We start from the raw sequence: 14,383 nt of genomic DNA on the forward strand, positions 1-14,383 counted from the left end.
ATTCTCCAATGCAGTCTCTTCAGCACAGAACGACCTTTGAAAATCCTGTTAGAAACATGTTACAAGGCCATTAAGTAAGCTGATACTTGTTCTTGGAATATTCTACCCCTGCTTTTATGTGGATGTATCCTTCCAATACTGCACATTTATTTGGCATTCCCATCCATGTGCTTCCTTCTCCTGACAACTGTATCTAAATTGCTCTTTCCAACTCAAAACACGTCCTTATTTTAGCACCATTCCCACTTTTGATGTGTACTTAAACATTGGTCTGTCTCTGTATTTTAGGTCTCCTCCACAAGACTATAGGTTGCTCAAGGATAGGAGTTTTGCATTTTTGGCTACCAAATGTACACCTGGCATCTGGTATGGAGCCAATACATTGTAGACACTGAATAAATAGTTTAACATGCATTGTAGGAAAAATCAGACATGATCCCTAACTTCATGGATCTAACAGCCTATGAGTGAGGTGGATATTAATCAAATGATCACTGAAGTAAATGGGCAACTATAAATTGATAAGGACTTAAAATATAGCACATGATTTTAGAGAGCATATAATAGATAGATGAGACCTACCTAGAGGAGCCAGGAAAGTCCAAGGGAGTGTGCAATGAGCTAAGATCTGAAAGGTGAGCAAGTTACCAGAAAATGACAGGTGAGAAGTGCCTTTCAATAAGGAACAACACCCTGTGAAGAGATTTGTTGTGAGGTTGAACGTGATGGGTTAGGTCAACAATTCTCAACGGGGAACGTGGCAAGGTCTGGAGGTGTTTTGAGTTGTCATGTGGAGGAGGGATGTGCTACTGGTATCTAGTGGACAGAGGCCAGTGATGCTGGTAAACATCCTACAAAGGTGGGGATGGCTGGGGTCAGGGGGAGTGGGGGAAGAAAATGCAGACAACTGTAACTGAACAACAATTAATTAATTAATTAATTTTTAAACAAAGAACAGGACAGCTCTCCACAGAGTTATCCATCCAGAACGTCAATAGTACCACAGCTGAGAAGCCCTGGATTAGAGCTTTGCTTCTCAAACACTTTCACCTCCATGAGAAATACATTTTACAGCATAATCCATTAATAAACACACAAAATAAAAAGCATTTACATAAAATAATATTTACCCTTTTGCTTGTGATGTACTCTATTTTCTATTCTATTACATTCTATTGATTTTTAATGCTGTTTTCATAACATACTATTAAGTCTCAATCACCAGTTAGAAAAGTTCTAGGTTGAAGGACCTAAAAGAAAGCGAATGGCTGGTACTCAGAAACCAAGAGGAAGATTGGGAAGTGGTAGAAATGGGAGACGGGCAAGGGTAAGATCCTCAGGCACATAAAGGGCATGTTAAGGACTTTGGTCCTTATCCTAAGAGTAGCGGGAAGACACTGGAAGACTGTGAGCAGGGGCATGACATAATTAGACTTTGCTTACAGTATACATGAGCGATGACCAACAGCAATATAATGCATGCCACGTAACTAATCTGACATTTTCTACTACCTTCGTCATTTAAAGAGATAAAAAGAAGTGTGTAAAATTAATCTTATTATTATGTTTTATTTAACCTAGTAGATCATTTCAACCTGCAACCATTATGTATCACTTGATACCACGTTGGATCACTGAGTTAAAAGTCCCTTAGTGATGGGGTGCTAGTGTTTATCAGCATAAAGGCAGTAATTAATCTTTTCTCATCATCTGCCCAAGCAGGCAATTATTTGCTGTGTGTGTGTGTGTGTGAGGTGGACTTAAAAATCTATCCATGTTCTACCCACTAAATACGAAAAGTATTCTTTGTGATGTGTTAAAATCATATCAGAGCATACATCACGCAGATTTCCCGGCCACTCTGGGCTCCGCTCCTGGAGCTGTGGTTCACCCATCAGTCACTTTATCTCAACAAGAACAAGCATTTCAATGTCTTCAATGATCTTTCCTATTGTTACAGCATAGCTTCTTACCAGACACTCTTCAGATACAAATAGGAAACAAAACATCTTTTTAAAATTGATTTATTACAGAAGGTGTATACGTATAAAGTACAGATAGACTAAATGCATATATGAAGGAATAAAATGGGCTGACAGAATATAAATTGCTGTGAACCTTTCTTTTCCTACTTTGCAATGCCGTTGCCATCTTTCTATTTAACAAAGCACTCTTTGGCCTCTGTCTGTATCTACCAAGGGGCTAAGTTGCCCATCCTTGGATTTTAGATGACTTACAGCTTTTTTGGCTATTATAAACAATGCTGCATAAACATTTATGTCAGTGTTTCTGCAATTTTGTTAGTGTTTTTGCATATTTGTGTTAGCGTTTCCGCAATTTCTTGAGAAATTTTTTCACGTTAAAGGTTATGCAAATGTTAAGGGTCTTAATACAGCCAGCCTGCTTTGAGAGAGGTTGTGCCAGCTTCTCCTTCTCCCAGCAGCAGACAGCGCTTGAGCGCCAAAACCACACCCCTGTCCAATCAAGCGCTTGGTCTTTGCCAGTTTGAGAGATGAAAGTGCATTTCATCTTCGTATTAATTTGCATTTATTTTATGACTAGCAAGTCTGCATGAATTTTTATTCATGTGCATGTTGGTGATTTGTCTTTCTTTACTTGTGCATCTTGTACTTGTGTCTCTACTCCATTTTTCTCTCAGAGAGATGATCTTTCTTACTGCTTTTAATATATTAGAAATATTAATTCCTTATAGCACATTTTAAACATTTAAATATTAAATATTTAAATACAATGTTTTAAGTATTGGTCATTAACTGGGGGAAAGGAGGTTTTTTGTTATGTGTTGGCTGAACTTTCTGTTTTCAAGTCTATCAATCGTTTTTATGTAGCCTCTGTCTTAGTGCATGTGAGCAAGTCACTCCTCAACTAGGTTACATGAGCATTCATCAATATTTTCTATTATAATTACTTTTATGGTTTTATTTTTAATAGTTTAATATTTAATCCAATAGACCTAAATTTGGTGTAGATTAAAGGTAAAATTTGACTGTTTTTCCAAATGGTTAGCCAATCAGAACACCATACTGAAGATATCATGAATTCTTTGTTCATTGGTGTGATTTTCTAACTTTACTATGCAAAAACATTCTACTCAGTAAGAAGCAGTATAAGATTGAGTAAAAAAAGAGGATACTTTAACAGAAAGCTAAAAATAGGGGAAAGATCTCTAAATGTGAAAATAGATGTAATTTTTTCAAAATTTTGAGTATTAAGTAATGTATATGCAATTGTTAAAAGCTTAGATTACATATAAAATTAAGCCATAAAATACATTTTCAAAGTTATTTTTCATCTCTCAGTTATAATTCCTAGCTCTCTCAGTTTACCTGAAACAACTTTTATGAAGCAGAGGAAATTGAGTGGGAAGAAAATTTGTTAGTGTTAAGCTTGAGCAGGTAATTGAGGTTGTATGTTTAATGATATCTTATTAACTTTCTTGAAATATTAATCAAGAAAGGTTGAACACAAAAAATCTTCCTTTAATAAAGGAGTTCTCACAGTTGCTCTTAGTAACTACACAAACTTGAATGAATGGAAACATTAAAAAAATTTTATTATAAACATTTAAAAACAAACAGAAATAGAATAATATGATAAACTTCATATGCCCACCACCCACCTTCAACAACTTTAAACTCCTGGTTAGGGCTCTGGTGGTTACCTTAAACACAAAACCACCATCATTTTAGAAGAATGTAAAACATTGTTTTAATCTCTTCAAATATACACCATTCTTCATAGGTTCTCAATTGTCTTTTTGTCTCTTTTTGAAAAATTTGCCTACTTGATTTGTGATTCCAATAAGATGCATATGTTGCAGCTTATTGACAATGGCTTGTCTCTTTCCAGATTCCCTTTAATACTTGGGGTTTTTAATTTTTGTATATGGTTTTCATTATTGTTAATAAAACTTGCTCTTTGTCACACAGAATTCCCCCCTAGTCTGAATTTTGCTGATTGCATCTCCATGGTGAGATAAAGAAGAAGAAGAAGAATATGTAGATTCAAACTTTTTTATGTGTGACATAACTATTTTATAGGTTGTTTTATGTATTTCCATCTGAAGCTGCATGATCTTTATTACCTCTAATTTTTTAATGTGATTAGGCATTGATGATCATTACCAATTCAATACCAGTAGCATTCTAAACCTACCATTTCTTCTTCATTTATTAGCTGGAATACATAAAAAGAAATTTGGGTACCATACCATTTAGATATACCGGAAAGTCAAGGTAAATATTTGGATCTCTCTTACCAGTTTTTAAAATAATGAACTATTTTCTAGCATCCAAAAATCATAATGAATTCTGATTTTTAATACTTTAAATGTTTCAATTTCCACTGTTCTTCTCATCTTTGTCCAGTGGGAGCTAATTCAGGTTAACTACTGAGTTCTTTTGCATGGAGCCTATTTGGTGTCTTGCTTTCTATCTGCTACAAGATGTGCCAAATTTTCCTGGTATGTTTCCTAAACTAGACCCAGAATTTGGTTATTTCCCTAAAAACCTTGGTTTCCTCAGGTGAAAAATGATATTTCAAGACCCATTCTGAGTGCTGACATGACTCAACTGGATTGACCATTTTTTCTTGGCTTTTCTGTCAGAGGACCATTCTAGGAAAGATGTATTTTATTTAAAAATAAATGGATGGTCATACTGGGTCTTCCATTTCAAATCCAGGACTATAGTGTACATCTGTATCTCCTTTTCTCTGTGCAGAAAAGTTTGGCTTTCAATTAAGTCAATATAGCTACTTATTTGCTCTATCCCACACTGCACATAAAATAGTCTCAGAAAAGCGATACCACTGCCATAGATAATGTGATTACTTAAAACAATTTTTAAACTTTTTTTGCAGCTCTTTCTCTCCTTGGATTTCATCCAACTAGTAAAATATAGTAAAAACTCCTGAGTATTAAAGTTATTTGGCATAGTTGTCTCTATGAGATTAGGTAATACATGTACGTTCATTTGTTTCATTTTGTCTAAGATTTTAAGAGATTGATTTTTTATTATGTTTTCTCTTGTTATAATGTAACAGCTTTTAAAGGTTCCAAAGTCAAATCTTCAAAACACGGTATATTCGAAGAGATCTGTGTCTTCTACCCTACTCCTTCCCTCACACTATAGGTATACTTTGAAAAAAAAATTAATTATATGATTATCCTTTCATTGTTTTGTTAATAAGCATCCACATCCTTTAAAAAATTAGCATACTCTTATCATGGTTTGGTCCTCATGAGTATATCCTAACGAGTGTTCCATAGTAGTATATAGATATATTTTTCATTCTATGTTGCAGAACTCCATGATATAGATATAAAAGAATTTATTTAACTAGTTCCTTATTGATAGACATTTGGGTTGTTTCTAGTCTTTTCTATGACTTCTATTACAATAATAGTTGTGTGCATCTTTTCAAATATTTGCCAGTGTTCACTCATTATATATTCCTACAAGTGTACTTTCTGGACCCAAGGGTATGTAATTTTGCTAGATATTGGAAAATCCCCTCTGTTGACCCTATACAATTTAATTCTCACCAACGGTTCACACAAGTGTCTGTCCACAGCTTTCTCAACCAACTCTGTTATCTAACTTTGTGTATCTGCCCACCTGATAGCTGAGAAAAGTTTCTAATACTTTTAATTTGCATTTCTTTTTTTTTTTACATGAGGTTAAGCAACTTTCCGCATGGTTAGGAGCCATTTGATTTTTTTTTTTCTGTGAACGTTATGTTCATGTTGCTAACATTTTCCTATGGACTATTTTTCTCTCTTTTCAGGAACTCTTTATATGTTAGGGACTATTAGTTCTTGTCTGTAATTAACTGCAAATATTTTCCCAAAGTTTTTAATTTGCCTTTTTACCCAATTTAGTTATACAAACTTTTAGTTTTCTGGAATCAAAGTTACTTTTCATTTTTTTGTTGCTCCTATGTTACCAAAAGTCCAGATTACAGAGAAATTCATTCATGTTTTCTTCTAGTACTTGTAGTGTTGTGAAGTTCTTTCCACTCCACCACATTTGAATCTCTGATCCATTTGGGAAAATGTGTTGTGCAGGAAAAGTATTGGGATAATAGGTCACATGAAAAAAGATGGAAGTGAAAATATTTTGTGATACCCAATCTATAATTGTAAAGTTCTCTTTATCTTCTGCATTTCTCTACTATACCTTTTCTTATAGGACTAAGAGAAAGAATAACATGTTCTTTAATATAACTCCATAATTCAGTATCTTACCTTTAATTTTATTATGTTAACAACCAAACAGACAACTGATGAGCTTAAGCCCTGTAAACATGCCATAGAAATTAACGATGCAACACTTTTTACTTATCTGATAATTTCCAATTATATCTTAAATATATTATCTCTATTATTGCACTTGTACTTTTCTACTTCCACTTTATTATAATAGGTTAGGGATAATTATTTTTAAAAACATGCCAAACACCAGAGTTCCACATGCAAACGTGATGACAGTGTTTCCAAAACTACACTGTGAGCTAGAGGCATGATGCTCTAGCCCCTCATATTCAGTCATTGGCCTACATACGGAAACCTGGATTTGGCCGACTTAGGGATGTTAGTGCACAAAGTACAGAAAAATGTGTCACATGAACACTGAAAACTGACTGTTAAATTCTTAAAAATACATGGATCTGTTTTCAGGCTATCTGTCATGTCCCATTGGGCTATCTACTCTGTTGCTGGTACCACACTCTTTTAAATATTGTAACTTTGTATGTATTTTAATGTCTAGTGGAGGTCACCTAAGGAGCTAAGCCAGGACTTTATCTCTTTCCTTCACCTCCCTAGCTGGGCACCCTTCTGTAGGTTACAGTTAGAACGGTCACGTTGGGCAGTGGTGGGCAGGCAGTGGTGTTTTATGGTTCATTATGCTAATTGGTGTGATAGTTTCTAAGACTCTCTACGAGGGAGTGTAACTATGGATGGAACACAGAATAATGCCTTTCCTGCAAAATGTCCACGTCCTAATTCCCCAAATCTGTGAATATGTTCCATTGCATGGCAGAGGGGACCTAAAATTGCAGATGTAATTAAGCTGCTAGTCAGCTGGCTTTAAGATGGGGTGATTATCCTGAATTATGTAGGTAGGACCACATCATCATGGGCATCCTTGTAAGTGAAAGCAGGTGGCAGGAGAGTAGATGTGGTGGTACAGAATGAAAAGGAGTCAACGGGTCATTGCTGGCTTTGGAGATGGGAGGAAAGAGTGAGCCAAAGAACGTCGGCGGACTCTAAAAGCTGGAAAAGGAGTGGAAAGGGATTGTGCCCTAGAGCCTCCAGAAGGAAAACAGACCTGCTCACACCTTGACTGCAGCCCAGTGAGGTGTCATCAGGTTTCTCACCTCCAGACAGTTAAACAATACATTTGTGTTGTTTTAAGCCAATAAGATTGAGGTAAGCTCTTCCATCAGCTATAGAAAACTAAATACACCATGGAAGTCTTTCTTTTTTAGAGCATCCCATGAATAATGTACTGGGAAACATTGTACTAAAATATGCTTTGATTTGGATTGATTGGAGTTTTTCATTTATTAACTGGGGTCCCCAAAATCTAGGCAAAGAGCTAGATTGGCCTAGGCAAAAACTGTGTTACAATTTTATCTTTAAAATTAGCTATGAGGGAAACGCAAACCGAAAGCACAATGATACCACCTTCCTCCTGTTAGAATGGCTATTATCAACAGGACAAGTAATAGCAACGGAGGGGAAAGCACCTCCGTGGAGCAAGATGGTGAAGTCATCTGTAGAAGAGGTTACCTGTTCAACTGGAATGAAGGGGTGATCACTAATCAACACGGATACTACGTGAAACGCGTGCTGATGTCCCGGAGAACTTTTATAGGTGGGGTTTACAGACAACTCTGTGGTCTTTGTTGTCGAATACAAAGAAGTTAGGAATAACAGAAATTTCAAACCAGGATGGAGAATTTAAGACCAATTCAGAGAAAATGTCAGCACAGATGTGGGGTACTTCTGGAGAGAGAGCGAATTTTTGGAGCTCCTCTTACCATCCTCTGGAGTTAGAGGCCCACCTCATCTGAGTGCTGGATAACCCCAGGATAATGCTGGATAATACTCACAAATGGGCCATGAGGTACCCTCGAAAAAGGCAGTGACCTAAATTATTTTTAATGAGCCACATGATTCAGACAAATGCGAAGACTGTTTTCCCTGAGCTACTCTGATTGACTGCATTTCCAGCGCGTTAGTGACTGAATTCCCCCGTTTGGCTTTAGTTGCGCTAACACTGCTGAACTGCATCACTGAAGCCCAACCTGGAACTTGTAAGAAAAATGCTACTCAGACAACACAGGAGATAATAAAGGCAAAGGTGGCTTTGAAAAAAGTAAAACTGCGTATCTTCTTTCAATTACCTGATTCCTGTTCTGAGATGGGCTCATCTCAGATGGATCACTGAGGCTTTTACCATGAAAAGTATGACTTTTGAGCCTGTACATTTTGAAGAATTCTGAAAAGGCTTGGTTTGTCTCTAGTCTCACCCCTCATTGCCTTGGAATAATCACTCCCTACTCCTTTGCATCAGCAGTAACTACTAAGACCGATGGGTGTGGATATTATCAGAGCAGCCTTTTGGGGATGAAGAGCTGATGTAGGTGTAAGCTGACCAAGTCACCCTTGGATAGTCATTGATCCAAACACTTTCCCACCAAACCCCCAGGATTAGAAATTTATAACCCAAAAAGACTGTCACATCATCATAGCAATCAGTTAGAAGTGAATGCCAAAACAGAGTTATTGCCCAGTGGAGGGGAGCAAACTAGATTAATCTGAAGGGTTTTGTGGTGCCTAGGGATTCCTCCCATCTCCCTCTCCCTACCATTGCCTGTTCTTAAGCATTTCTTTTGTATATAGAGAGTTTTCAAACTATGGGTGTTGAGCCATTAGTGGATGATTAAATCAATATAGTGAATGGTGAGTAGTACTTTTTCAATAAAATCTAATTGAGCAGGAAATACCAGAGTGCATTGCTCATCATAAAGTAAATATTGTTTTGTAATATGTATAAAATATATTTACAAATATTTATAAATACACTTAAAGTGGGTTATGAGGTAAAATGTATTTCTGTCATAGAATAAGGTAAAAAAAAAGTTTAAAAGCCCTGCATGCTGATATCCCTAGGGTGGTATTACTACACAGACAGCTGTGAGATGCGAACTATAAAACAAAGATAATAAACAAAATGAAAATAACTATATGATGAAAAACTGTTGGAACAGATAATCTAAATAAGTATAGTACATATTCTTAGAAAATGGAGGATATTAGTAGTTTTAAGTAGTAGCAACAAGAAAGAAAAAAGAGAAAGATGAAATGTGAAAAGTATGATAGATGAACAAGGAACACCTGTTTGTAAAACAAGTTAGTGAACTGAAATATCACACTGAGAAACTTCCCAAAAGGCAGCAGGAAAAGAAAATGATGGGACAGACATATAAAGAAAATAAGACTTGTAGAGATTGGAAGTATAAGCAAAAACATATGGCTAATAGAAATACAAGGTGGACATTTTTTAAGTGTAGATGAAGAAACATTTGATAAAATAAGGATAATAAATTTGCTCAATTTAAAGAAAGGTGAAAAGATTGAAAGTAGTTTTCATAGAGCATAAAATAATAGCTAAAACCCTATACATGGCCATATTGTAGTAAAATGTAACAATATCCAAAAAATGCTTCCAATGAAAGAGCAGCTAGAGTAAAAAGAAACAAGAATTACACTGAAAAGAACAAAGCAAGAGGACAGTTTTATATTATATCTAAGCTGCAGAAAGAAAAAGCATGATGGTAAAATTTTGCATTTCTAATATGTCACTTAAATCTGATGGAAAAATACCCTTGGATTTGTCAGACCTCACAAAGTCTGACAAAGTCCTACCTTAGAACTCTCGGGCCGAGTACTCAGACAAGAGCAGAGCTGAACCCAGGAGAATAATTGAAGATATTGGGAAATAAATGTAGTCAGCCTACTTTTTTTATAATGTGTTGTCACCTAAAAACATAAGAAAAACATAAATAAAAATAAATCTAAAACAAACTGGAACTAAAATTCTAGAAAACCTCAACAAGAGAGGAAAAATGCATGAGGGAACTATTATTTTTTGGAGGGGAGATATAGATATTCAAGAAATCAATATAAAATGAATGGTATTTTAGAATACTACAACTTATAAAAAAATAACCCCAGTGGAGATAAAGAGTCTAAAAAGATAAGTTTCTATTCAAAAAAACAAAATAGTAGTTAAAGAGATCCCCCCCACAAAAGCACTAGGCCGAGAAGATTTCAAAGGAGAATTCTGCCAGCTCTACTTTTATGAAACAAGTACAACATAATCCCAAAACCTGATAAAGTTTGCTCCCCTCCAAAAAATTCAGACTAATCTCACAAGAAATGCTGCAACATTTTTATATAAATTTTATATGTTTTAGAGAACAGAACCCAACAACGCTAAAGCATGATTATTATGACTAAGTAGGGTTAACTCAAGGAATGCACATGTGTTTCAACATTAGGAAACCATTCATATAATTTATCATTATAATCAAGTAAAGGAGGAAAATAATAGTATTATCTTGATAGATATAGAAAAGGCACTTGACAAATTCAGTATCTATTTATTTTTAAAACAGTAAATAGGAATTGATGGAGGTGTTCTTAACGATATTTTATCTACCTATCGACCTACCTATCTATCTATCTATCCAAGTGCACATATATCACTTAAGAGGGAAACACTAGAGGCTGTCCTACAAAAGTCAGAGAGAGAAAAGTCAAGCCACTAGTTACCTTGTTATTACCTTGTATTGGAGTTAGGAACCAATGCAATTAGACAGAAGTATGTATTATGGACTAAGCACTTGTGTCTCCCCAAAATTCATATGTTGAAACTCTATCCCCCAACCTTTGAAGACAGAGCCTTTGGTAGGCAATTAGGCCATGAGGATGAAGTCTTTGTGATGGGATTAGTGCCCTTTTAATAAGGGAGAGGAGAGAGCTTGCCTCATTTCTCTCTACCAAGTGAGCACATAACTGGGAAGAGGGCCTTCACCTGGAACCAAATAGGTTGACATCTTGATCATGGACTAGCTCCAGAACTGTGAAAAATACATTTCTGTTGTCTATGGTATCTTGTTATAACAGCCTGAACTAAGACAGTGTGTGTACTATGCTGCCTCTTATACGGGAAAGTGGATGGACACACAGTGTTTGAAGTAGTTAACTATGAGGGAGTGGAGAGAACAGGTTGGGGGTTGAGATAAAAGGCTGGCCAAATATAGTCAAGTGATCTTTGACAAAGGAGCAAATATAATTCAATGAAGGAATGATACTCTTTTTCAACATGTGTGCTATAATTATTGGATATTCACATACAAAAAGATTAATCTGAATACAATCCTTATACCTTTCACATAAATTAACTAAATGAAGTTTTGCCATGCAATCCAGCCATTGCCTTGCTATGTGTTTACCCAAGTAAATTTAAAACTTACATCCACACACACAAATCAGCACACAAATGGGTATAGTAGATGTATTCACAATCGCCAGAAAACTGAGTATTTAAATCAATAGGTGACCTGCATAAACAAACTGGTAGTACACACACCAGAGCATTATTCAGTGATAAAAAATAAACAAGTTATCAAGTCGTGAAAAGACATGAAGGAACTGAGATGAATTGTGTGCTGCTAAATCTAAGAAGCCAGTCTGAAAAGGGTATATACCGTGTGATTCCCACCATATGACATTTTAGAAAAAGTAAAACTATAGAGACAGTAAAAGATCAGTGTTTGCCAGGATTTGGAGGAGAGAGAGGGGATAAAATAGAGAGCACAGGGGATTTTTAGGGTAGCAAAACTATTCTGTATGAAATTTTAATGATGAATACATATTATTATGCATTTGTCAAAACCTGTGCATCTATACAATACAAAGAGTGAATCTTAATGTAAATGGTAGACGACAGTTAATAATAATATATAAAGATTGATTTGTTAATTGTAATGCACCACACCAATCTAAGCTCTTAATAATATAGGAAGCTGGGGGAGGAAGGGGAGAGCGGTATATGGAATCCTGTACTATCTGCTGAATTATTCTTTATAAGAATATACTAAAATAGAATAATATTTTCCAATGTTATTGAGATATAATTGACATATGACATTGTATAATTAATATGTACAGTGTAGTGATTTGATATATGTATATAATGTATATATTAGAAAGTAACTTCCACAATACATTTTGTTAACACCCATCACCTCATATTCTTACAAATTTTTTTCTTATGATGTGACTTTTAATATCTACTCTCAGAATATTTCAAATATACAATGCTGGTATCACTAACTGTAGTCAGCATGCTACAGAACATATTTATCTTATAACTAAAAGTTCCTAAGTTTTGACCATTTTCACCCAATTCTGCCACTCACTACTCCCTGCCTCTGATAACCACCAGTCTGTTTTCTGTTTCTATGAGCTTGAGTTTATAAGATCCCACATATAAGTATGATCATATAGTACTTGGTTTTATCTGACTTATTTCACTTAGCATAATGCCTCAAGCTCCACCCATGTTGTCATAAATGGCAGGATTTCCTTCTCCTTTATGGCAGAACAATATTCCATTGCGTATATGTAGCATATCGTCTTTATCCACTCATCTGTCCATGGACACTCAGGTTGTCTCCATGCCTCGGCTGTGGTAAATAAGGTCGCAGTGACCATGGGGGCGCGGACATCTCTTTGGAACAGGGATTTCTTTTCCTTCAGATATATACCCAGAAATGGAGTTGCTTCACAATATGTAGTTCATCATGTCAGACTTCTATTAATTATTTCTAAAAATAAAATAAATGTATGTGTGTATTCAGCATGGGACATTACCACACATGACATATGTACCGAGTGACTTCAAAACATAGCTACTTGACTTTATACGCACACTGAATAAATCATTAGGATAAAATGACTGCAAAAAATGTTAACTACTTTAATACTCATGTTGTTGGCGGTAGTGTGGGTATTGTTCTTCTGATACTGCTGTGTGGGCAATGTGAAATCCAGCAAGTAGCCATTATTGGGTAGACTAACTCCATCAGGCCAGTGATTGGTAGCTGTGATTCTCATAGTGGGAAGGAGAACATAAAACTGTAAGGTGAAAAAATTTAGTAAAGAGCAAACCAACAAAAATTATGTGGTTCTCAAATAGAATAATAATAATAATTATTATTATTATTTACATATTCCCAGCTTTATCTATGGAAAAGTTTTAAAATAATAATCAACTCAGCAGTAAGTAATGTGCATCACTACATCCAGATTGTGGCCTTGAAATAGTATTTTACTCTAAGAAGAAGCAGAGCTTCTCAGATAAATGACTGATGCAAATTTAGAGCAAGAAATGTACACGATAAGTGTGAACATCAAAACCAAAGGAAGGAAGCCATCAAAAACTATTATAATTGTATTAAAATGTTTTAGACGCTAAATTTAAGAGTCCAAGGATGGAACAATTTGAGCATCAATAATGAAAATAATTTCTATCTCTGGAAGCACATCAAATATATTTAAATATGTGGGTTCATGATGATGAAAAAAAGAAAAGAATGCAAAAGAAAAAGGAAATGATTGCTCTTTGAAGAGGCCAGATGCTATGGTTAATTTTATATGTCAACTTGAATGCTCTATGGGGTGCCCTGATATTGGGTCAAACATTATTCTAGGTGTGTCTGGAAAGGTTTTTTGGGGGGGGCTTGGGGGTTATGTAATATCAACATGTGAATTAGTAGACTAAATAAAGTAGATTGCCCTTCTTAATGTGGGTGGCCCTTTTCCAATCAGTTGAAGGCCTACAAAGAACAAAAGAAGCTGACCCTCCCAAGAATAAGAACGAACTCCACCTCCCTGACTGTTTACCTGGGACATGATACTTCCCCTGCCTGTGGACCAGAACTTATGCCCCCAGCTCTCCTGGTTCTCATGCCCGCTTCACACTCAGTCTCAAACTACACCACCACTCTCCAGGGTCTCCATCATCATGTGAGCCAATTCCTTAACATAAATCTCTTACACACATGCACACATGCTGTATTGGTCCTGTTTATCTGGAGAACCCTGACACCAGGGAACCACGTCATTATTTTTGAAAACTTGGAAATAAAAAGAATCAAACATTCATTCTGCCTTTCTATATGAATAATATTACCATATAACCAAACAGTCAATGAAAAGTTTGCTTTACTTTATGGAAGGATTACAGCTAAAAACAAAAAAAAAAGTAATGAGAGAATTAAA

Source organism: Desmodus rotundus, chromosome 4 (genome assembly GCF_022682495.2).
Source record: "Desmodus rotundus isolate HL8 chromosome 4, HLdesRot8A.1, whole genome shotgun sequence".
NCBI lineage: Eukaryota > Metazoa > Chordata > Mammalia > Chiroptera > Phyllostomidae > Desmodus > Desmodus rotundus.